This window comes from Sminthopsis crassicaudata, chromosome X, assembly GCF_048593235.1.
Source record: "Sminthopsis crassicaudata isolate SCR6 chromosome X, ASM4859323v1, whole genome shotgun sequence".
Lineage (NCBI taxonomy): Eukaryota > Metazoa > Chordata > Mammalia > Dasyuromorphia > Dasyuridae > Sminthopsis > Sminthopsis crassicaudata.
This window is the reverse complement of record NC_133623.1, coordinates 79,929,566-79,952,335: the sequence shown is the minus strand read 5'-3', so window position 1 is coordinate 79,952,335 and position 22,770 is coordinate 79,929,566. Positions and strand designations below refer to the sequence as shown.

Here is a 22,770-nt window from a genome sequence, read left to right as displayed (position 1 = left end):
CAAAACAACTTGGAACAATGCCTAAGAAGTCGTTGAACAATACATGCCCTTTGACTGTCAGATCCTGTCCAAGGCCCATACCCAAAAGACATCAAAGAAAGAGGAAAAGGATGTATATATACAAAAAATTATTTATAGCTGCTCTTTTTTAGTGACAAGGAACTTGAAATTAAGGAGGTGCCCATTGACTGTGTGAAAAAATAGCCAAAATCTTATGGTATATAATGTAATAGAATACGATTATGCTAAAAGAAATGATGAAAAGAACAGTTTCAGAGAAACCTATGAAGAATTAAATGAACTGATGCAGAGTAAAGTATAAAGAGACATGAGACTAATTTATACAGTGACAACATTATGAAAACAAACAATATTTTTGGGGGGAGGATGAGGCAATTGGGATTAAGTGACTTGCCCAGGGTCACATAACTAGCAAGTGTTTAAGTGTCTGAGGTCACATTTGAATTCAGGTTTTTCTGACTCCAGAGCTGGTGCTCTATGCTCTGTGACATCTAGCTGCCTCAAACAACCAACTTTAAAAGACTAAAAAATTCTGATTAATATGATGACCAATCAGGATTCTAGAAAATAGATGGAGAAATATGTTAATCATCTCCTGAAAAAATGTCTACTTGTCCCTCTCTAATGGTTTCTTCCCTGTTGCCTACAAACATGCTCATTTCTCCCCATCCTAAAAAAAACCCCTCCCTTGATCCTGCTATCCTCACTCTCATCATATACATATATATATATATATATATATATATATATATATATGTATGTATGTATGTATTCTGCCTCGTAGCTAAACTCAATGAGAAGGCTATATACAACAGGTTCCTGAACTTCCTTTCCTTTCCCTCTCTTCTTAATCCCTTAAAATCTGGCTTCTGACCTCATCATTCCACAGAAATTACTCTCTAAAGTTACCAGTGATCCCTTAGTTGCCAAATCCAATGGCATTTTCTCAGTCCTCTTTCTCCTTGGCCTCTTTGCAGCCTCTGACACTGCTAACTACTCTCTCTTCCTTGATACTTCTCTCCTCCCTAGGTTTTGGGGACACCAATCTTACTTGGTTCTTTTCCTGCCCGTTAGACCTCCTGTGTTTTGTCTGCTGGATTCTCCTCCAGATCATGTCCACTAAATATATTGGGTCCTCTTATCTTCTTCTGTACTACTTCACTTGGTGCTCTCATTGGCTCTCATTAATATAATTACTATGTCTGTAATGATAATTCTCAAATTTACCCATCCTGTCCCAATCTTTCTATTGACCTTCAATTGTCTTTCATACATATCAAACTGAACATTCAGTAGACATCTTAAACTCATTATGTCCACAGTGCAATTCTTTATTTTCCCCCTATGTTATCCCTATTACTGGAGAGGGAAACACTCTCTTCCCAGTCCCCCAAACTTACAACCCAGAAATTATCCTGAATTCCTATTTATCCAATATCCAATCTAGTAACACATTCCATTGGTTTTATCTTAATAGTATTGCTTCCATGCTACTTACTTTCCTTGTCATTGCCACTATGACTCTCCAATCACTGATGCACTGCCTGAACTTATTCTTTAGTTCATACCAACATCCCCTTCCAACTCTCCCTCATTATTTCATTGCCTTGTGCCTGGACTATTGCAATAGTCTGCTGATAGGTCTACTTGACATAAATCTCACTCTACTCCAACTCATTATCTATTCAGCCACCAAAGTGATTTTCCTAAAGTTCAGGTTGTAAAACTGAAAAATTGATACCCCACTTTATTTTGTATTATTTTCAATCTTAAATGATCAATGATGGACAGAAACAACTACACCCAGAGAAGGAACACTGGGAAGTGAATGTAAAATATTAGCACTACTGTCTATTTACCCAGGTTACTTACACCTTCAGAATCCAATACTTAACGTGCAACAAGAAAATTGGATTTACACACATATATTGTATCTAGGTTATACTGTAACACATTTAATATGTATGGGATTGCCTGTCATCTAGGGGAGGGAGTAGAGGGAGGGAGGGGAAATTTGGAAAAATGAATACAAGGGATAATGTTATAAAAAAATTACTCATGCATATTTACTGTCAAAAAATGTATAAATAAAATTAATAAAAAAGACAAAAAAATAAAATAAAATAAAAATAAAAAGTCAAGTATTCATATATATTAGACTATACATAAGATAATCTACAAAACAAAAAAAATCTTTAATGTTCATTATACTATGTATTCATTATCCCCCTTATTATGTTGCATATTTGTGGGGAACAGCAAATTTCTGAAATTGGGAGAGCTTATGCCCCATGTGGAAGATGCAAGAGAATAGAGGAAACCTTTCGCATGTGAGCAGAACTACACAGCTGAAAGTGTCTTTAAAAGCACCTGACTGACCATACTCCAGCCTTTTCTTGATCCTGTCCATCTGAGAGTTAAGATTTTCTCACTCATGGGAAGTGATATTATGTGGTAAAGGGAGAAGTTTAAGGACTATTTCCTTATTCCCCTCTGCCCTACTTAGGGCATGTGGTTTTGAGAAATGGGCCTGAGGTTTTAGCCTTTTCCTACATCCTTTTCTGTTCTAGATAGAGCAGGGAGTGGAGTTCCCAGTATGGGACCCTAACCCTTAGAAATCCTGGAGTCTAAGAATCCAGGATGGATGTTACAGCCAGTCCAGAATTAAGTCCCTGTAGAATCGAGTCCTGGCACAATAGTCTAGAGGGACTTTGGACTTGCTCTGGTACAAGACAAGCTCATTCTGCCTAGAGTGATATTCACTTGGCTCCTCTGATCAGCTTAATGCACATTGCCAAAGAAAGGACTTGGTATCACCTCAGTCCAAAGGTAGACCAATGGTATTGCTGTACCTAACTCATCTACAAAGCACTTAGTGTTAGGAAACCAACTAAGAAAAATACATATCATGGGGTCTTTCGTCGTTGTTGTTACTGGCACACTGCTCGCTTTAATTTGAAGGGCTAGATACTTTTCTGTGATTTTCCTTTAGTTTGCATGCTTTCAAGCTGAATCAAAGCTTATCCTACTGCTAAGGCAGTTACAAAGAGACCACCAAAGCCTAGGTCTTTAACCCTGGACTCATACAGCCCACCTCTGCTGACTTTAAAGGCAGAAGGACAGGGTGTTTAGAGTTAGACTCAATCACCACAGTTTCTTGTGTCCAAAGCATATGAATAGAAACAAAGTGATAGGGGTGGAAGCAAGCCAAGTTTGAAGACAAAGAAGGAAATAAGGTATTAATGTGTTAACATTTATGATGTGTTAACAGTCTGTTTTTTCAAAATATGAATACATGCTCCTGACAGGCCTTGCAATTCTGAGCTCACCATCTGAGGCATCCCAGGGGTGGGGGGAGACACTTTGTGCAGTACGGACTACATGCCCCAAAGGAGAAGGGGGAGTTCCCCTCTTCCCTACCAACCCATTAGCCATGGCATTTTTTTTTAGCAGAGCTACCTGTTCGATGAGTAGAAGATGGCACACCCAGCTCTCACCTGAGGACGTGGTGGAGAAGGGGCCAGGTATCTCCAACAACTGCCAACTACCCAGTTACTACCCACGGGCAAGAAAGTCAGCCTAGCTGAAGCTGCCAGGTACTATAGAAAGAAACAGGAGACAGTATGAGTAGAATAACATGAAAGAAGGTTCCTGACCATCTGTTCTGTTGTTACTCTAACAACTAGATGAGCTTTTCTTTTGACTTGTAGCTAAAACCTTCTCTTTGTGTTGTTTCCCTTATTTTTTTTTTTTATTTGTATTCCCAGCGCTCACCACAGTGCTTTGTACACAGTAAGTACTTAATAAATGCTTCATTCATTCAGACGGGAAGCAGCTCTCAAGAGTGGGAGGTCTCTTAGTCCTCGAAGATGAAGATTAAATCCAAGAGCAGTAGGCTTGGAGAGCCCACCTAAATACTCTTCCCAGAAGGCAATGCTGGCATGCAGATGACTCTACCCCTGAGAAAGGATTTGGAGGGTGTAAGCTGCTAGAAGTGGGACCTGATCTTGTCACATGTGTTTCTTACATATGGGCCTCTTTCCATAGTATTTATGGGAGTTTAAAAAGGGAAGGTTTTGTAACTACTGTTCTCAATATGCTATTAGTATCCACCAGTGCTTTGAGCTAATTGTGTTCACTAGCTCACTATTGATAGAAAGTCATAGTTTAAACTATCGTGGGAGCTTATGAATTATGGTTATAGGAGTTTAGACTTGCAGGTTACCCTAGAATGTAGAAGTGCAGAAGTCCTTCCCCTTCCCCCCCCTTTCCCTCTACCTTGCAGGAACTTGTAAGTGCCAGGTTCCGGAGATAGCCCAGAGAAGACGCGATTTCAAGTAGATGAGTTTTTCAAAAGTCCTTTCTCGCCTCTCCTATTTTTCATTTTTTCTTTTTGTCAGGAAAAAAACTTCTTCCTATAAATCCATCAAAAGGAAGTGAATATTAGGGCTGTGCTCTTCAGGCAAATAGTACAGAAAATTATTTTATGGGATCATGGTACATAGAACTAGATAAGATCACAGAGTTTTCTAATCTAGCCCATTCATTTTACATTTGAGAAAATGGAAACCAAGAGAGAAGTCACTTGTCCATACTCATATCAGCAGTAAATCGCAGAGCCAGGATTCAAATTCAGGTTCTTTAATAATGGAACTTTCTATTATTTAAATTTTAAACTATTGTATCCAATTCATTTCAGATTTTTAAAATTTTTTTGCAACAAACATGGTTTGAGCTCCTACTCTGAAAGATCCCAAACTGAGAAGGTACATAAAAATGAATAAGATCAAGGTTTCCACTCTCAAGGGATTTGCTCATAATCTTAGTAGATTCCTGGATGATCAAATATACACAAATCAATACACAAAGTACACAATACACAAATGAGGATGTTGAGGATATAAGGATAAACCAAGTACTCTGAGCATTCTCACTTCAACATTGGGAATATATAATATCACTTATAAAGTAATTTTGTATAGATTTGAGGAAGTTGTGTTTTCTATATTCTCAAGTACTCAAATGGACAATTGATCTTATCAATTTAGATGTTTTCTTCAATGAGAACCTGCCAGTGCATTACAACTCCATCTATGGCTGTCAGTAAGTTCATCAAAACAAGTTCACCCAATATACTAGAGGCTATCATTGGCTTTTTCTTGGTATCTCAAGGAAATCAAGGAAAGACTTTGGCTGTCCACTTGTTTGACTTTGCCCTTGCTGTTAACAGAGCCTCATCCTTTGCGAGGATGTATTTTCTTGATAATCTTTTCATTTCACTTTGCTATATTTGCCAGGCAGCCTGTGCATGCCCACTAGTTCTTTTTGCATCAACATCTTTGAAATGCCCATTTTCAATTTTTAGAGTCCTCTATGTGACATGTCTTTGAGTCATATAAATAGCAGAAAACTATTGGCATTAAAAGACAAGCTTTTGTTTCTCTGGAAAGTCTGGGGTCATTAAAAGAGTTTTACATTTCCCCCAATTCTAAGTCTAATTCCATCTTTCCAAGATCTACAAACACTGATGAATGAGCCAAGTGACCCTCCCCCCAGTGACTCTGTAGGGTGTTTAGACAGAATTCAGCTCCTTCCAGCTCTGATTCCAGTTTACTCGATGCCTTGCTGTTGCATGAAACCCCAGAGAGGATGATGAAATCCCTTGGCCCAATGGAACAGATTTCCTGTTTGCCATCAGTTCATTTCCCACAAAAGCTTTCAAGGACTTTCCATACTTAGTCCAAAGCCTATGATTGAGACGCTTCCTCACATAGCTAGTGAGGATGTATGTAGTCAGGGAAGGCAGGGGGAGGCAAATATATACGTCAAAGAAGAAAGGAAAACCCCTAAAAGCCACCTACTAGTATCTGCATTAGGCTTCTGGATACAAAATTGAATCAAACTTTTCTCCTCTTTTAATTTGTGACTCCCAATTAATAAGAAAGATGAGTAAGTTAATAATTCACATCTTTAAAGCACTCGAACAGGGGTAAGCCAGAGCCCAAAAATATCACCTTGAGTTTCACAGAGAATGTAAACTGCTTTGAGTAAACGTGAATAGCAAAAGAAGGTCCCACTATCCCATGGGAACACTGACATATAACTAAACCATCCTGGCACTCTGCCTTTTTTGTTCTGTTTCTATATAATTTCCGACCTGGCCTGGGATTGGTGTGGGGAATCCATTATGTTATTCTGTCCTCATACCATCCAGGACTACTGTCCCCTTATAAGTAAACTCCCTTACATAGCCCAATTAACCTGCCACTAATAAGCTGACATGAGCCCCTCTTTCTTTGGTATCTCAGGATTTTCTCAGAAGGTGTGCTGCCCTATAGTTGGCATAATCAGGGCTGGATAGTCTGCCTTCGAACAGCACTTTAAATTTCAAGTCATCCTATGCTTCTCATAGAACAATACAAATCATACCACCCCATTGTATAGACACAGTTGTCAGTCAGATTCATAGAAGTCCCATGATTTGCCCAAGATCATACCCCTAACAAGAGTCGGAACCACCATTTGAACCCAAATCTTTGCCTTTGATTCAGTGCTTTATCCACTATAACGTATCATTTCTTGAGTGTGCATACAAATGTGATTTCACAAATAGGCTTAGTACATATACAAGCATGATTTCTCAATTTCTCTAAAGGAAATTTGTCTTCTTTTTTAGAGACGCAGTTACAGATCCAAAAAACCCTATCTAGATCACAACAGAGAAGAGAAAATGGCATAAAAATGAAATGTACTATTTAACATGTATGGGACTATCTGCCATCTGGGAAGGGGATGGAGGGAAGGAGGGGAAAAGTTGGAACAGAAGGGTCAATGTTGAAAAATTACCCATGCATATGTTTTGTCAATAAAAAACTATAATAAAAAATGAAATTTACTACTACAAACAAAATAAAACAAACTAATACAAATTTCTATTCTTAAATATCTACACACATATACACAAAGTCTTGGGGCAAATTTTAACTATTAAAGCTTTAATGATTAAGTTACACTAAAACTTTGGGGACATCATGTATTTTTCATCTGCTTTCTCCCTGCCTTCCTTATAAAAATCTCTTTGATCAAGATACACAACTATGGCTCTGTGCTAATGGGAAAACTTTATTTAGGTGCAGGTTTTGAAAATAGTCCTGAAAATTTTTGTTGACAGCAAATATGAGTTTTCTCCTTTCTATTCTCCATACTCTGATCTGCAGATCAGGCTAGCTCCAGATCTTCATGTAAATGACCAATATTAAACCTACATTACTACATTTTCATTCTGAAAACATTTGAAGGATTCTTGTTTGGTGAAGAGGGACAGAGTGAAAAACTTTTTCTTGAACCAAGGAATGGGCTGCCATTCAATTTAATAAGTTCAAGGAACTTTTACCTTCCCACTCCTCTAATAATTTGCCCCTTACATAGTTTGTTTAAAAATGTATATTAAAAGCTCCTTATTTCTAATGATACTTCCAGACTCTTCCTCCATTGGCATCATTCATCAGGTTTAGGAAATCCATATAGAGGTAACTCTGACCTTTGATTGGTCTAGTTTTGCTGATACTATTCTTCCAAGGTTGAGGACTCACATCTCATTTATCTCCCTTGTATTAAGAATTCAGAATCATCAATTGGATAATACAACAAATTTCTGCTAGAAGAATTACAGATATAGTATCTTATGTGCTATCATCTCACATAGTGGGTCACCTGGGAAAAGCAGACACGGGTTCACGATACTTAATAATTCATGAGCCTCCATCAGTATGTTGCCCCTTTCCACTCTACTTAGCCAGCACAAAAAGCACAGCTATTTAGTGAAAAACATAATAAGAAAAGAAGCAATAAAGCATTTGCCATAGTATGAATGAAGAAGTTGTGGAGAGGAAAACTATGAGCCAGGCACTGGATTCAATGAGAAAGAAGGAAAAAATTCCCACAGGTTCCAGTGTATATGGCTACCAGGATATGGATTAAGTGACAAACTTGGATTTCCTAAACCTGATGAATGATGCCAATGGAGGAAGAGTCTGGAAGTATCATTAGAAATAAGGAGCTTTTAATATACATTTTTAAACAAACTATGTAAGGGGTATAGGTTGTTTGAATCAATCATTCACTCCCCCTTCCCCGCCATCAAATAATATTAAGCCCTGATACTTTTATCAGGTAAGAACACATCTACTGAATCAGTCTCTCAAAAGACATAAAACTAAGTATGGAAAAACTAAGGTAGTCAAGTTGGGAGGGAAGGAGAAGAATGCCTCCAGGCACTGAATAAAATTTAAGAAGGGAATTGGAATTGGCTAAGAAGGCTCAGTTATAAACAATGGATTTTCCTCTATGTACATTTGGAAGTGCTACTGCAGGTCAGCGTTTGGGGTTATTATTTTGTCATAAGAGATACAATGAAATTTCTGGTATTTTGGGTTCCATTTCTGGAACCTACCATTATCTTACAGGCACCAGGTCTTCAAAGGTGAAACAGAAGGAAAACATTATGCTGGAAGAGTTGTGGAAAAACTAGGACACTAATGCACACTGACCTAACCATTTTGGAGAACAATTTGGAACTAGGCCTTATAAAACTATATATACCATTTGGCCCTGCAATACCACTACTAGGCATATATCTTAAAGAGGTAAAGGAAAATGACTGATAGGTGCAAAAATATTTATAGCAGCTCTTTTTGTAGTGGCAAAGAATCAGAAATTGAGGGGATGCTCATAAACTGGTGAATGGCTGGACAAGTTGTGGTATATGATTATGATAGAATACTATTGTGCTATGAGAAATGATGAGGGGGATGCTTTCTGAAATACCTGGAAAGAGTTGTATGAACTGATGCAAAGTGAAGTGAGCAAAACCAGAAGAACAATGTGCACAGTAATATCAATAGTCTAATTATGATCAACTGTGAAATACTTAACTATTCTGATTCATGCCAATTCCAAAGGACTCATGAGGAAAAATGTTATCCATCTCCAGAGAGAAAAGTGATGAACTTTGAGTGCAGATTAAAGCAATTGGCATAAAACATTGTTTTTTTAAAGTTTATTTTTCTAGCTTTTTAAAAACAAAATGGCTAATATGAAAATACATTTTGCATAACTTCCCAGATATAGATGATGTCATATTGCTTGTCTTCTTAAAAGGTGAGGGTGAGGTAAAAGGGAGGGAGAAAAATTTGAAACTAAAATTTAAAAATTAATGTTTTTTAAAAGTCTCCTATACTTACTACTTTTGTGGCCTTAGGCAAGTCATTTAATGTTGCTGGGCCTGTTACCTCATCTGTAAAATTAGGTATTGAGCTAGATTGCTTCTGGAGGCTCTTCTTTTTAAACCTTTGAGCTAAGCTTTTGCTCAAATAAAATTTAAAAAGAAGTAGTTAATTGGGGGAAAAGTCGATTAAGGAAAAATCTACAAGAAAGATCCCATACACAATTTATATAAGGAATTGATATAAGAATAACAACAATAAGATTTATTTCCTGATAATGAAAGTTGATGGATAGTAAAAACCTGGGATTAAAAAAGTGTTATTGATCTATTTTGTTTTTATATCATCTTTATTTCTCGATATTTCTCTCCCTGTCCTCAGACTACAGTCATCTTCTATAACAGGAGATTTATAAAAAGAAAAGGACCTTCAGAAGAATTAATTGAAAAATCAACCAAGTCTAAACATGCTGTGCAGTGCTCTATACCAAAAGCCCCCCCATCTCTGCAAAGAAGGAAAAGAATGCATATTAATCAAAAGAAAAAATGCAAACTATCAATTGCCATATGAAAGGATGGGAGTCAGATAGGGGAAAGCCAGGGTGGGGAGTTTGCATGTCATTTCCCACCAACTGCTCTGCTTAGTTTTCACTCTAGGAGCATTACGCTCTGAGCCAAGTACCCTCTGGTATCCCTCCCCCTTTTAAGTTTCTTTTGTGTACTGTCTTCTTCATTAGATTATAAACTCTTGAAGGTTTTTTTTTTTTTCAAATTTGTATCCCCAGAGCTTAGCATAGTCCATGATACAGAGTAGATAATAAGTGTTTCTTGACTCTTGATTACTATTAATTATTCTAATGGCAGAAAGAGCTACTAAAGATTTTTGAGGTGTTCAACATAATCAGACCTGTGTTTTAAGAACTTTAATTTGTAGATGTATTGAGTATGGATTAGGAAATGGAGAGAATGGTCAAGAGGTTATTACTCTAATCTAGATGAGAGATGATAAAGTCCTTAGTGAGGGTAGTAGTTATGTGAATGGAGAGAAATGTCAATCTCAAAGTAGAATCAAAAACCACTTAATGCAAATTTAATTTTCTTTAATATTTCATTTAGTTTGTAAACATAGAGGCAACTTCAAAGGACCAATTATAGTGTTTATATCCCTAAAATGTCTCCATGAAGATTAGACTGAATATTTTAAAGCTGTGGTAGTAAAGCAGAAGTTATGGTAGGCATGACAAGCTGACAAAATTTCCCCAGCTGGTGTGGTGACAGATGACTATCTGTCATCCAAACACCAGGCATGTTAAGTTTGAAAAATCTGAATGCCACAAGAAGAGGAATATTTTGGAACACAGCAATGCATAGAGTTGTGATCAGCAGCAATGGAGATAGCTGTAATTGTACTAGTGAAGGCTGAGTGCACTGAAGAGAAGATAATAGTGGATATATCTGTAGAGCTTTATGTAGTTTATAAATAGTTTTTTCCACATATTATCTCAATTTTATCTTATATAAATCCTATACTGTGAAGTAGGAAGGTATTATTAGCCCATTTTACAGAAAAGAAAACAAGCAATGAGGTCACAACAAAGTAAACTGACAGCTAATGCCAAATTCCTTATTTTGACTGAGTCCAGTATATAGATGTCTGAATTAAAGGATACAAAGAGACAAATGATGGTTTCAAGGCAAAAAGCTTTTTTTAAAAGTAAATGATCTCACCATTTTATATTTAATTGCATTCTTTAATACTTCAGGAATTTCATTTTTGAAACCCCTCCACACCTATTTTTAAGAATAATATTGGTTGGCAATATTAACCAACTCCCTAAGAAAAAATCACATGGACCAGATGGGTTTACATGTGAATTACACCAAACATCTAAAGAATAATTAACTCCATGCTATATAAACTATTTGAAAAAATAGGGAATGAAGGAGTCTTACCAAATTCCTTTTATGATACAGACATGGTACTGATACCTAAACCAGGTAGATTGAAAATGAAGAAAGAAAATTATAGACCAATCTCCCTAATGAATATTGATGCAAAAATATTAAATTAAATACTAGCAAAAAGATTACAGAAAATCATTCCCAGGATAATACACCATGAACAAGTAGGATTTATACCAGAAATGCAGGGCTGATTCAAAATTGGGAAAACTATTAGCATAATCAACTATATCAATAAGCAAATGAACAAAACCATATGATCATCTCAATAGATGCAGAAAAAGCATTTGATAAAATCCAATATCCATTCCTGATAAAAACATTTGAGAGTATAGGAATAAATGGACTTTTCCTTAAAATAGTCAGTAGTATCTAACACCATCAGTAAGCAGCATATGTAAAGGAGATAAGCTGGAACCATTCCCAATAAGATCAGGAGTGAAACAAGGTTGCCCACTATCACCATTACTATTCAATATTGTGTTAGAAACACTAGCCTTAGCTAGAAGAGTTGAGAAAGAGATTAAAGGAATTACATTAGGTAATGAGGAAACCAAATTACCACTCTTTATAGATGATATGATGGTATGCTTAGAGAACCCCAGAGATTCTACTAAAAAGCTATTAGAAATAATGCCCAGGGGCAGCTAGGTGGTGCAGTGTATAAAGCACCAGCCCTGAATTCAGGAGGACCCGAGTTCAAATCTAGTCTCAAGACACTTAACACTTCCTAGATGTGTGACCCTGGGCAAGTCACTTAACCCCAACCTCAGAAAAAATAAATACATAAAATAATCCCCAACTTTAGCAAAGTTGCAGGATACAAAATAAATCCACATAAATCCTCAGCATTTTTATACATCACCAACAAAATTCAACAGCAAGACATACAAAGGGAAATTCATTCAAAATAACTCAATAGCATAAAATATTTGGGAATCTATCTGCCAAAGGAAAGTCAGGAATTATATGAGCAAAACTACAAAACACTTTCCACACAAATAAAGTAAAATTTAAAGAATTGGACAAATATCAAGTGCTCTTGGATAGGCCAATTGAATATAATAAAGATGACAACACTCCCCAAACTAATCTATTTATTTAGTGCTATACCAATCAGACTCCCAAGAAACTATTTTAATGACCTAGAAAAAATAACAACAAAATTCATCTGGAAGAACAAAAGGTCAAGAATCTCAAGGGAACTAATGAAAAAAATCAAGTGAAGGTGGCCTAGCTATACCTAATCTAAAACTATATTATAAAGCAGCAGTCATCAAAACCATTTGGTATTGGCTAAGAAATAGACTAGTTGATCAGTGGAATAGGTTTCGTTTACAGGACAAAATAGTCAATAACCATAACAATCTAATGTTTGACAAACCCAAAGATCCCAAATTTTGGGATAAGAATTCATTATTTGACAAAAACTGCTGGGAAAACTGGAAATTAGTACAGCAGAAACTAGGCATGGACCCATACTTAACACCATACATACCGAGATAAGATCAAAATGGGTCCATGATTTAGGCATAAAGAATGAGATCATAAATAAATTAGAGGAACATAGGATAGTTTATCTCTCAGACTTGTGGAAGAGGAATGAATTTGTACCAAAGAAGAACTAGAGATCATAACTGATCACAAAATAGAAAATTTTGATTATATCAAGTTAAAAAGCTTTTGTACAAACAAAACTAATGCAAACAAGATTAGAAGGGAAGTAAACTGGGAAAACATTTTTTACAGTTAAAGGTTTTGATAAAGGCCTCATATCCAAAATATATAGAGAATTGACTCTAATTTATCAATTCAAGCCATTCTCCAATCGATAAATGGTCAAAGGATATGAACAGATAATTTTCAGATGATGAAATTGAAACTATTTACACTCATATGAAAGTGTTCCAAATCACTACTGATCAGAGAAATGCAAATTAAGACAACTCTGAGATAGCACTACATACCTGTCAGGTTGGCTAATTATGACAGGAAAAGTTAGTGATGAATGTTGGAGGGTATGCGGGAAAACTGGGACACTGATGCATTTTTGGTGGAGTTGTGAAAGAATCCAACCATTCTGGAGAGCAATTTGGAATTATGCTCAAAACGTTATCAAACTATGCATACCCTTTGACCCAGCAGTGTTACTACTGGGCTTATATCCCAAAGAAATATTTAAAGAAGGGAAAGGGACCTGTATGTGCCAAAATGTTTGTAGCAGCCCTTTTTATAGTGGCTAGAAACTGGAAAATGAATGGATGTCCATCAATTGGAGAATGGTTGGATAAATTATGGTATATGAATGTTATGGAATATTATTGTTCTGTAAGAAATGACCAGCAGAAGGAATACAGAGAGGCTTGGAGAGACTTACATGAACTGATGCTAAATGAAATGAGCAGAACTAGGAGATCATTATACACTTCAACAATAATACTGTATGAAGATATATTCTGATGGAAGTGGATATCTTTGACAAAGAGAAGACCTAATTCAGTTCCAATTGATCAGTGATGGACAGAATCAACTACACCCAGAGAAGGAACCCTGGGAAATGAATGTGGACTACTTGCATTTTTCTTTTTATTCCCAGATTATTTTTACCTTCTGAATCCAATTTTTCTTCTGCAATAAGAGAACTGTACGGATCTGCACATATATATTGTATCTAAGATATATTTTAACATTTTAACATGTATGAGACTGCCTGCCATCTAGGGGAGAAGGTAAAGGGAGGGAAGGGAAAAGTTGGAACAGAAGTGAGTGCAAGGGACAATGTTGGAAAATTACCCACGCATAGGTTGTTTCAATAAATATTGTCATCAAAGTTGCAGGATATAAAATAAACCTACGTAAATCATCAGCATTTCTATATCTTACCAACAAAGCCCAACAGCAAGAGATAAAAAGAGAAATCCCATTTAAAAGAGCTGTAAAAAATATAAAATATTTGGGAGCCTACTTGTCAAGACAAAGCTAGGACACATTTACAAACATTTTTCACATAAATAAAGTTATATCTAAATTGGAAAAATATCAAGTGATCATGGGTATGCCAAACTAATATAACACAAATGACAATTCTACTTAAATTAATCTCCTCATTCAGTGCTTTAACTGCCAAGAAATTACTTTATTGAGCTAGAAAAAATAATAACAAAATTCATCTGGAAGAAGAAAAGGTCAAAACTTTCAATGGAATTAATGAAAAAAATGCAAAGGAGGGTATACCAGACCTAAAACTATATTATAAAGGGACAGTTATTAAAACCATTTGGTACTGGCTAATGTTGAGGTTCAGAATGGAGACCTCAAAAGCTTGGAGTTGCTGACTAGTGTCACCAAGTATCTCAAGAGAATTTGCAGGCCTGAACCCATGTCCAAGTCAAGGGGCAAAGTTTATTGTAATTGTAATGCCAATTGAAGGTTAAGTTCAAAAAGGATTTAGCCCAGAATCAGAAGTAGAAAGATAATTTTACAGGACAAAGTTAGAGAGACCAGAGCTTTGTGTTACTTATTTGCTAATTTTATGGCTTACATTTGAGGGATGGTCTATTCACTATTGTCTCAGGAAACTGGTTATCACTGATCAACAAACTGTCTATCTGATAATCAGTAATGTTTGTAGGACTGTACTATAGTACTGCTAAAGCCAGGAGACTTTAGAATCATTGATAGACAGGTTGTTATAACAATAGCATTCTAAGGTCAGGGGACCTCAGAATCACTGCTATATTTCCCCTAGAAGCTGTACCCCATCACTAAGTGATAAGAGTAGTGGATCAGTGGAATAGGTTAGGTTCACAAGACATAAAAGTCAATGGGCATAGTAATCTAGTGTTTGATAAACTCAAAGATTCCAGTTTCTGGAATAAGAACTCACTATTAGGCAAAAATTTCTAGGAAAATTGGAAAATAGTATGGCAGAAATTAGGCACTGACCAACACCTAACACCTTATATAGCAAGATAAGGTTGAAATGGGTTCATGATTTAGACATAATGGGTCTATATAAGCAAATAAGGAAAACAAGTGATAGTCTACCTCTTAGATCTGTGGAGAAGTGAATGGCCAAAGAACTAGAGAACACTATGAAATGCAAAATGGATAATTTTTATTACATAAAATTAAAAAGCTTTTGCACAAACAAACAAAAAACTCAATGCAACCAAGGGAAGCAGAAAACTGGGGGAAATTTTTTTCAGCCAGTGTTTCTGATAAAGGCCTCATTTCTAAAATATACAGAGAATTGATTCAAATGAATTATAATACATACTGCTCCTCAATTGATAAATGGTCAAAGGATATGAACAGTTTTCAGAAGAAGAAATTAAAGCCATTTCTAGTCATATGAAAAAAATTGCTCTAAATCACTATTGATTAGAGAAATGCAAATTAAGATAACTCTGAGGTATCACTTCATGCCTCAGACTGACTAAAATGACAGGAAAAGATAATGGACACTAATGCATTGCTAGTGGAATTGGGAACTAATGGGACCATTCTGGATAGCAATTTGGAAGTATGCCCAACGGGCTATGAAACTGTGAATACCTTTTGACGCAGCAGTTTCACTTTGGGTCTATATCTCAAAAAGATCATAAAAAAGATAAAAGGACCCACATGTGCAAAAACGTTTGTGGCAGTACTTTTTGTGGCAAGAACTTGGAAGATAAGTGGATGCCCATCAGTGAATAAGTTATGATAATGAGTGTTATGGAATATTATTTTTGTATAAGAAATGATCAGCAGGGTGATTCCAGAAAAGCCTATAGAAACTTACATGAACTGATGCTAAGTGAAATGAGCAGAACCAGGAGATCATTGTACACAGTAACAGAAAGATTATATGATAATCAAATGTGATGGACATAGCTCTTTTCAACAATGAGGTAATTTGAGGAAATTCCAAAACACTTGGGATGGAAAATGCCAAACACATCCAGATAAAGAACTATGGAGATTGAAAGGGTACAGCGTCTAGAGGAAATATGACAATAATTATAAGGTCCCCTGATCTTAGAGTGCTTCTGTTCTAATAATGTCAATGATTCTAAAGTCTTCTGGCTTTAGAATCAGTGATCCTGAGGTCCCCCTTCCCACACTCACACCTGCACCCTTCCCCATTTGTACAGCAATAATTGTAAAAATCTGGCATAGAAATAAAATAATATTTCTTCCCTTAGACTTTAGGGAAAATATACTATGGATCCTAAGGCCCCCACCCCACTTTATGTGTGCTATAGTTCTAACAATGGGTCTGTCAATGATTCTAAAGTCTTCTGGCCTTAGGACAGTCCTACAAACATTGCTGATTGTCAGATATATAATCTGCTGGGTCCGTGATAACCAGATTCCTGAGACCACTCCTCAGTTCTACCTCTAAGTCAGAAATTTAGCATATCAATAACATGAAGAACTGGATAAATTTGTCTCCTTGCTCCTAGGTTTTTGTTTTTGTTTTGTTTTGTTTTGATGCTAAATTCTTTTGGAACTTAGCCTACTTCAACTGGTGTTACAATTACAATAAACTTTGCCCCTTAACTTGGAGATGGGTTCAAGTCTGCAAATAAAGATATCTCACAACACCAGTCTGCAACCACCAACCTTTTGGGGTCCCTTCTGAACCTCAACAAAAACATGGTATTTTCACCTTTTTTGTTGTTGTTTGCTTTTTTCTTTCTCATTTTTCCCCTTTTAATCTGATTTTTCTTTTTCTTTTTCTTTATTTTTCTTTTTTTTTTTTGGCTGAGGCAATTGGAGTTAAGTGACTTGACCAGGGTCACACAGCCAGAAAGTGTTAAGTGTCTGAGGCCAGATTTGAACTTGGGTCTTCCTGACTTCTGGTGCTCTATCTACTACATCAACTAGCTACCCCAGATCTGTTTTTTCTTACAGAGCATGACAAATATGGAAATATTGGATTGCTTGCTGTCTTGGGGAGGGGGGAAGGGAAAGAGAGGGAGAAAAATTTGGAACATAAGGTTTTGCAAAGGTGAATGTCAAAAAGTATCTTTCCATGTATTTGGGAAAATAAAATACTGTTTTTTTTAAAAAAAAGAATAATTTTATGGATAATATTACAAAAGTGTATAAATATTTTATTTTAAATAATATTTAAGATAAAAATATTTTATTTATTTTAAAAGTTTAAAAATATTAGGCTTATTTTCACCATTTACTCTTCCCCACTTCTCTTCCTGGGTTTGTTTTGGCAGGCAGACTCCCCAGTATTCTGTAGTTATATTCAGTGAAATTTCTCTTTCTAATTCTTCCTGCTAGGTTTGTACTGGTAATCTGCAGAAATTTTCATGGCTCACGTGGGGCCACTCCCAGTAGTCTGGACCTATGTCTTTCCACTGGACTCCCAAGACTGGAACAGAGAGGGAGGTGGTGACTTTGCACCATTTCTGCCACTTCGATCCCATTCACTTACAGCTCAAGGCATCACCCTCCAGAGGCCATAGATCCTCTTCGAGAACAAAGAAGGGACAACAAAGCAAATGATGAAACAGGTGAGGGCTCGGCATGCAGAGGGACACTTGGGGGGTTGGGGCTGGGGATTTTGTCCATGCAGGAATTTGTTTTGCTGGACTATTGATACTTCCTTAAAGACTTGATTTTTGTTATTTTGGGAGGTAAATGAGAAGGCAGATTTTAGACAAATGGAAAAAGACGAAATTTAAGTGAAAAAATATATATAGAAACAAGATGTATCTGGCATAAACTGCAGAGAGGGGGAAGAGAAAAGGGAGGTTCAGAGGAGGAGAAGGAAGAAAGGAGGGGGTTCGGGGACAAAAGGAGGTGGTGATGGGAGGGGAAAAGGGGGAAGAATTGAAGGAGGAAGGAAAGGGGGGGATTGAGGAGGAAGGGAACAAAGGAAAGAGGGGAAGAGAAGGGGGAGGGCCACTGAGTTCACAGATTCACCCCACCCTCTTACCTCTTAAGCCCCCTTACTCATTTGCTGCAAGGTCACCGAGCCCAGGACTTCCGGCGTGTGGGGCCAGGTCTCTCCTCACTCAGGCACTCAGGACTCCACCTAGCCTTCGCAGCCCATCCTCCCACTCTCGCAGAGAAGGATGAATGCTGGATACTGGGGACGTCTCCTAGGCAACTGCAACCCCAGCTTTCCCCGCCCCCACCTCACCCCATGTGATCCCGCCCCTTGGATGCCTTCCTATGGCCGACTGAAGAAACCATTGCGTCAATTTGAAGCTGAATGCTTGGAGGCCTCTCCAGAGCATCACGGGAAATGTAGTCCTCGTCCCTTCCAAACCTGCCCTTCTTTAGTGATTGAAATGGATATAGAGATAGAGGGGGAAAAGATCTCAATCTGTCTATCCAGAGGACCACTTTCCACATTTTACTTTTGTTTCTTTCCCATTAGGTAACAGTTGGGGGGCAAAACCCCCAAGGTGCTGTCCCCAGCCTCTCCCAGCCTGTAGTCTGAGGAGAAGAGCCTAGAACCTCGAAGTTCATTGGATCACATTGCCAAGATATGTCAGGGTCAGGGCCAATTTAGTGTATAGTGTCAACCTTAGAATTGCATGTAACAAGGGTGATGTAAAACATCTTCCCCTTCATCTATCTCTTCTTTGGTCTACAAATTATCATACTGTACTGATAAAATTCTCTGGAGTACCAAATTTTGACATAATTCCCCATAAGTCCTCACAACTGACAGTATCAAAGGCCTTGGTCACATCTACAAATAGTGTATACATACAACATTTACTTAATTAATGAACTGAACTCCTCATCTTCTGTTCTGCTCCTGGCATTTCTCTTGGAGTTGTTGGGCACTAACCACCATATTGTCATGGGAGACATTGGCACAGAAACACCCAGCATGGTGTGCTCACATCAGAGAAGGTGCTGTGTTCTTTGAGCAAAGCAGAAATGATTTAGCTCAGAAGAAACACAAGATATACAAAGTTAGACAATCCTCCCCAGATACTCATAGGGACTATTTATGTCCGACCCGTGACAGAACATTCCATTTGTCTGATCAGCCATGGCTGGACACACTAACTTGACTCGAACATAGTGATACCATTTTGGTCCTTTTCGAGAGCAAATCATCATTTTCCCTTTGAACTTTTGGAAATTCTTGTGGTAGTTATTCTCCCTAATTAACACCTCTACAAGTTCTCCAAAATGGCTGCTCATGATTCACTGATTCTCGTATATGGTGAGGATAATAAATCAGTTTTTAGCTTATCTGTGTTTTGATTATATAATTGGCAGCAGAACCTATCAATGAATCAGTAGACAATTTTCATCAAAAGGTGGATTCTTGGACAATTGCTAACACAGAGAAAATTCTCCGAGTTGTTCATTTCATAGTGACATCCTCCAGAGGCAGAGAAATCATGCCAGGCTTGTCCAGGGGAAACCTCTACCCAGACAGGGTCCCTTTGTTGCCCAATATTGCAGATGAAGAATTCCCTTTCCAAACTTGTGGCCCATAGTCTATTGGGAACCAGAGTACAAAGTAACTGAAAAGTGTTGAAGTAAATAAATAAAAATAAAATACAATGTAGATAATGTTAATTTATTCTTTTTGGAGGCAATATGTCTGGCAAAAATCCATTTTTATTTGATTTGACCTTGTTTTTAGAAAGAGAGACATTCTATTTACTGATCATCAGTGTGGGCGAGTAGCCACAATTTGATGCAACTCAGTTGAACAAATATAAAGTATTTACTATATATGCCAGGAATCACATGAAGCACTAGGGGAATTCAAAGACAAAAACATCACAGTCCCTAGCCTCTGCTATCTTACATTATACTGAGAGAAAATACCATCTAGATGGGTAAATATAGACATGGTATGCACTGAATCAATAGAAAATAATTGGGGGGCAGGGAAGAAGTGAGGAAGGCTAATACAGAGAAGATCCAGAACGACCTCCTGAGGGAGGCAGCCATCTGTAGTGGGTTTTGAAGGAAGCTAAGGCTTCTTGTTGAGCAGGGGGAGAAAGGAAGAGCCTTCTAGTCAAATACACTCAAAGCCCTTCCAGTTCTAAAGGCCTGAAATGCCTCATGATTGAATACATATAATGTTTCTTTGGAATGTAGCTGGTATATATGATGTATTATATACGACTTATATACCATCTATAAGCAATTGATGAGGGCAGTTTGGTGGCCCAGTGGATAGGGTAATAGGTCCTATTTCCTGAGTCCAGCCTCAGAGTTACTATCTCTATGACCCTGGGCAAGGCACCGCATTCTATTTGCCTCTGTTTTCTCATCTAGAAAATGAGCTGGAAAAAGAAAAGGCAAACCACTCCCGTATCTTTGCCAAGAATACTCCAGATGGAGCCATGAAGAGTCAGAGAGACAGGACTGAAATGACTGAGCAGCAAAGCAATTGTTGGAACAATGGAGTTAGTGTTGGGCCTAGAGTCAGGAAGATCTAAGTTCAAATTCAATCTCAGACACCAACTAGCTATGTGACCTTGAGCAAGTCTGCTTGTTTCCTCAATAGTAAAAGAAGAAGAACAGCACCTACCCTCCTACGGTTGTTGTGATGATTCAATGAGATCATATTTTGATTAGCACAATGCCTGCCACATAGTATAAACCATATAAATGCTTATTCCCCTCCCTTCTCTTCCCATATTCCCAATATTTATTGTATTACCTTTGCTGTATTATGTATCTCAGGTATATGAGCATGTATGCTCCTGGTGGCATATATTTGTGTGATCAAGACTTATGTGATATACTGTGTGTGATCTGGACTTAATAATAGCTACTATTTATATAGGCCTTACTGTGGTGAGGAACTGTGTTAAGTGCTTTACAATTATTATCTCATTAGTACTCGGTCTACAACATGTGTTTTTGTTATATGGAGTATCCTAAAAGTCTTAGTGTCATTTTAAACTATGAAGACTTTAGCATTAAGACTTCTGGGACATTTTGTATATGGATGCATATATCCCATTGTTTTATATATTTATAGTCTATTTTATATGTGCTCATACTTGCTACATACAATTCTAAGGTTGATGATAAATACACTGTACTGTGTTATTCAGGAAAATGAACTGTGACTAAGATATATAGTAACTAATGAAGGCTTATAATGTACCGTCAAGATATGTCAGTGTACTCCTACAGAATTTGCAGGGGCTACAAATTTTGTCTGGGGAAAGGATTTTGTAAATGGGATATAACTTGCAGAGGGCTTCAGGGCAGATTCTTGTCTAAGTAAGCGGTCCCTGTCTGGACTATAACACCCACACTTTAAACATTTATTTTAAACATTAGTTCCTGTGGTCCTTTATTTTAGGGAAGTTGATATTCTTTCCACTAGGCAAATAAATTAAGGGGAGGGACAACATCCCTCCACCCCCCACATAGGCATCAAAGATTTTTATACAACCTCTTATCAATACATTCCCCAACCCCTTCCCCTTCAGTAGTTCAGAGTGCACAATTTTTTTTGAAATGGATTTCATGTCTACCTTAGGCTTCTCATTTATATTTCCCTTCTCTCTTCTTCACTGACTCACTTTCATCCAACTAGAGCTGCTACAGCAAGGAATACAATGGACTCAAGGAACCAAAAGAGTAATAATGATATGAGAAAGATTTCTTATTTCAATCATTTACACCCTCTTAGAAATGACAATCATTTAAGAGAAAAAGGAATGACATTTATTCAAAGGTTTATTTGACAAGAACTTACTGAGCATCACCTCCCTGTAAAGTGGCAGAGTAGGATTTGGTGGTAGGATGAGTCAACCTGAGACTATTTGGACTGGGAAGACCTGGTTCAAAGAGTGGAGATGGAGGATTTCAGTAGGTTCAAGCAATAGACAAAGAGAGCTGTAAGGAGCTTGGCAACAGATAAAGAAGACCCAGTTATAGAGATTGGTGTTCAGGTGTAAGATTCCTGTTTTCAGTAAGTGTGAGAGGTTAAAAATGCAGAATTCTAGTCTTGGAGAATTTGAGATCCTGGGTAGAAAACTAAAATATGGATTCAAATTTGAGACTCTAAGGTTGGGGACTGGATGAAAGGAAGGATATCAGAGAATACTGATCACAAGTAACTTGGAAAGAATAATTATTAAAGCCAAGGTATAAAACAAAGCAAAAACAATATTCAAGCTAATCTGACATTTACTTCTTGGCTTAGGACTATAGCTATTTAGAGAAAGCATTGTTATAGGGAATAGGAAGGTATAGTTAGATCCTTGTAAAAACAAAAAGCTTGATTATATTACACTGGGCATGTAAATCATATTATATTACACAGTTTATTTTATGAGGGAAATGTAAAGGTGAATAGGACACAAACCCTATCCTCAAGAAGTATGTTTAGTCAAGAAGTCACTGTTTGAGAGCCTACAGGTCCCAAATAGGACTCATCTCCAGAATATGAAAATGAAGTCAGAAAATATCACTTACTGATATTGAAACTAAATTTAAAAATAATAATAAATAAGATTAGATTCATTGGACAAATATTTATATACATAATGAAGAAAGTAACTCATTGTAAGAGATGATTAGTAAACATATTTCTGTAAAAACTAGCATAC

At 37.1% G+C, this 22,770-nt stretch overlaps 1 protein-coding gene across 2 annotated transcripts in view; it reads right to left on the bottom strand.

Annotated features, from left to right (window-relative positions):
- Positions 1–18,420, bottom strand: part of LOC141548952 (uncharacterized) — a 91,775-nt gene extending 73,355 nt beyond the window's left edge. For both annotated transcript variants that reach the window (XR_012484167.1, XM_074278280.1), the window contains exons 1-2: positions 18,150–18,420; positions 4,300–4,436 (exon numbers count right to left, since the gene is read on the bottom strand). The gene's annotated coding sequence lies outside the window, so the exon portion shown is untranslated. The remainder of the gene's footprint in view (positions 1–4,299; positions 4,437–18,149) is intronic.
- Positions 18,421–22,770: the final 4,350 nt, after the last annotated feature.